The 3,697-nt window shown below is 54.1% G+C and overlaps 1 protein-coding gene across 1 annotated transcript in view; it reads right to left on the bottom strand.

Annotated features, from left to right (window-relative positions):
* Positions 1–759, bottom strand: part of ERCC1 (ERCC excision repair 1, endonuclease non-catalytic subunit) — a 44,222-nt gene extending 43,463 nt beyond the window's left edge. Inside the window, exon 1 of the mRNA XM_037729241.1 lies at positions 693–759. The gene's annotated coding sequence lies outside the window, so the exon portion shown is untranslated. The remainder of the gene's footprint in view (positions 1–692) is intronic.
* Positions 760–3,697: the final 2,938 nt, after the last annotated feature.

Consider the following 3,697-nt stretch of genomic DNA (forward strand, 5'->3'; position numbering starts at 1 on the left):
AAAAAAAAAAAAAAAAAAAGAGAGCGAGAATGAACAGTCGGCCGGCGTTGCCCGGCAGCGCCGCGCCGGTTGCTAGGCAACGTCAACAAACGACGCGGCCGCCGTCTCCGTGCGCCCCCCCACGCCCGCGCAGACGCGGTGACGCGCCGGACTGTGGAACGCCGTCGCCTAGCAACGCGCGGGCTGTTTGTCCCGGGCTGGGTGGCGCGGCCGCACAGGGCGCAGCCAGGACCGGCCCGGGCGGACAGACCGGCCCGCCGGGAGCCCGGGGCGGGGGGTGGAGGGGACTGCGGTGATGGACGCGGGGGAGAACCGGGTCCCCAAATTACCGGTTTCCCTGTAGACAGCCGCCGTCTGTTGTCGCCCGCTCCTCCCGTCTGCCCCGGGACCGCCTCCGCTCAGGGATCTGTCCGTCTGCGCCCCCTCCTCCCCGGCGTGTCCGTCTGTCCAGCGCCTCCGGGTCTGTGGCTGTCTCATATCCCCCCCAAACCCTCACAACCAAAATAGGGACAAATGCACACTTCTCTGGCCTGCCGCTTCTGCCTTGGACTGCCGGGTTTCTGGGTGCTCTGTTGCGGCTGGGGTCCCCACCAGGGGGACAGACAGACAAGGGGAGACAACATGTTCACACCCAAGCCACAGCCCCGGAGCTCCCACCCGTTCCTTTCCCGGCTCCCCTGGGGTTCTCTTGCCTGTCTTTCCCGAGCCTCTTTCAAGAGACAGGCAGCCTGCGGTCCTTCCATCCTGTGTCCGGGAAGCTGTCCACAGCTGGGAGGTTCTAACAACTCATCCCCAACACACACTCCCAACACCCCCCCATCCAGCAGCTTCATGTGACCAGGGCTGGGGCGAATCTCCCAGCAGAGGGAAGAAATTGAGTGTGTGACAGGGCAAATGGATTGTCCATAGGTGAGCAACAGCCGGTGACAATGTGCACATCTGGTATTTCCTGTGTGAGAGCAAAACTGCAGGACTCAGCGAGTAGTTTCTGCAGTTTGCACTTGTGTATCTGGGCGTATGGGAGTGTGCAGCCCTGCTGACTGTGTAGACTGCATGTGTGTGGAGTTGTGAGTCTCTCTGCACGTGGTCATCTATGTGACAATGCCTGTGTAAGTACCCACGGATGTGCACAGTTTTGCCTCCAGCCGTGCATTTCTGGTTCTATGTGTGTTTCTGATTTTTTTGTTTGGTTTTTGGAGATGGAGGTCTGGCTATGTTGCCCAGGCTGGTCTTAAACTCCTGGGTTCAAGTAATTGTCCTGCCTCAGCCTCCCAAGTAGTGGGGACTACAGGCAAGCACCACCACACTCAGGTAATTTTCTAATTTTTTGTGGAGACAGGATCTTGCTGTGTTGCCCAGGCTGGTCTCCAACTCCTGGCCTCAAGTGATCTTCCCACCTCGGCCTCCCACCACAGTGCTGGGATTACAGGTGTGGGTCACCATGCCTAGCCTTGTGTGTTTCTGGACCTCTGTGTGTAACCATGCAGGTACCTGTGTGTGCGTGCAGACAATTTCCCAGCGCTCCCTCCACAGCATGCATCACAATGTCTAATTATATATTTGTTCCTTTGTTTATTGTCCATCTCCCTCGGTGGACTGTGCACCCTGTGAGGGAAGGACCCAGGGCTGTTGCGGTCACTGCCAGGTCCCCGGCACCACCCTGTGCAAGGAAGGTGCTCAGCAATTCCTTGTTGAGTAAACGAATTGCATCCATGTTGAGTGCACACATCCGTGTAAGCCTGCAAGTGGTTCTGTGATACGGTGTGCCTAGCAGCTGCATCAGTCATAGCACAGGGGAGTCTCTGCAGCCATGCCGCGCTATGTAGCTCTAATTTTCGGCACCCCACACAGTGCATGACACATATCAGAGCCTCATGGCACAGATGAGGGCCTCGTGAACTGGGAGGCCGGGTACACTGGCTCACACCTGCGATCCCAGCACTTTGGAAGGCTAAGGCAGGAGGATCACTTAAGATCAGGAGTTCAAGTGGGCAACATGGTGAGACCCTGTCTCTACAAATAATACACACATTAGGCCCGGTGTGGTGGCTCACGTCTGTAATCCCAGCACTTTGGGAGGCCAAGGCGGGAGTCAGGAGTTCGAGACCAGCCTGGCCAACATGATGAAACCCCGTCTCTACTAAAAATGCAACTTGGCTAGGCATGGTGGTGGGTGCCTGTAATCCCAGCCAGTCAGAAGGCTGAGGCAGGAGAGTTGCTTAGACTTGGGAGGTGGATGTTGCAGTGACCTGAGATCTCACCATTGCACTCAAGCCTGGGCCACAAGAGTGAAACTCTATCTCAAACAACAACAAAAACAAAATAAAAATTAAATAAAATAAACAAAATGAAAATAAAAATTAGCCAGGTGCACGCCTGTAGACACAGCTACTTGGCAGGCTGAGGTGGGAGGGTCATTTGAGACCAGGAAGCCAAGGCTGCAGTGAGCCGTGATTACACCACTGTGCTCCAGCCTGGGCAACACAATGAGACCCTCTCTCAAAAAATAAATAAATAAAAATCTGTGGACTTGACATATTCTCATTCTCTCTCTGTCTCTCTCTCTCTCTCTCTCCTTCTTTCTTTGAGTCTCACACTGTTACCCAGGCTGGAGTGCAGTGGTGAAATCCCGGCTCACCGCAACCTCTGCCTCTGGAATTCTCCTGCCTCAGCCTTCCAGATTCTCCTGCCTCAGCCTCCTGAGAGCTGGGATTATAGGCACGTACACCACACCTGGCTAATTTTGTTGTATTTTTAGTAGAGAGAGACAAGCTTTCACCATGTTGGCCAGGTTGATCTTGAACGCCTGACCTCAAGTGACTCGCCTGCCTTGGCCTCCCAAAGTGCTGGGATTCCAGGCGTGAGCCACCGCACCCGGCCAAACTGTGTGGCCTTCCTCCTACTAGCATTAGGAGCTCTTTGCACTCGGTTTCCTCATCTGTCAAATGGGGAGACTAGTAGACCCAGTTTATGGGACTGTTGTGGGGGAGTAAATGAGTTCATAAGGAAAGCATTTAGAAAATGCCTGGCAGAAAACAAACATTTACAAAATGCTGGTTTTTATTGTCGTATTATTACTTCCTCTGTGTGTGTCCTTGGATGTGCGTATGCGTGTCTAGAGTCCGGGTTACAGATGCAGGCTTTAGCTCTGTGGTCCTGCGTTACAGGGTACCCAAATGCCCTGAGTCTCAGTTTCCTTCCCATACCATGGGCATGTCACAGACCTCCCCCAGGGCCAGTAACCGAATGAAGCTGTATCTGGAATGCCCCAGTGGCTACAAGGCCCAGTCGTGGTCTGGTTTCAGGAAAGGTAAATGAGGGGTGAATTTGGGACGGGATGGAATTGAGGTTCAAACCACTCCATGGGACTGGGAAAGTGGAGAACCAAAGACAGATGAAAGGGCAAGTGCTGAACCAGGCAGACTGAGGGTCAGACTCCAGAAAGGACTTCCTCCAAGGACTATTTTGGGGCTAGGGACTATAAGAAATGAGCTATTTGGAGAGCTGCCTGGAGGAAGAGAAACCAGCCTGAGTTTCACAGGCTAGTGGAATTTGGAGCGGGGCAATAATAGCAATAACAATAGGGTAGGCATGTGGCTTATGTCTGTAATCCCAGCGCTTTGGGAGGCCGAGGAGGGCAGAATACCTGAGGCCAGGAGTTTAAGACCAGCCTGGCCAACATGGTGAAACCCCGTCT

Source organism: Cebus imitator, unplaced genomic scaffold (genome assembly GCF_001604975.1).
Source record: "Cebus imitator isolate Cc_AM_T3 unplaced genomic scaffold, Cebus_imitator-1.0 Scaffold296, whole genome shotgun sequence".
Classification (NCBI taxonomy): Eukaryota; Metazoa; Chordata; class Mammalia; order Primates; family Cebidae; genus Cebus; species Cebus imitator.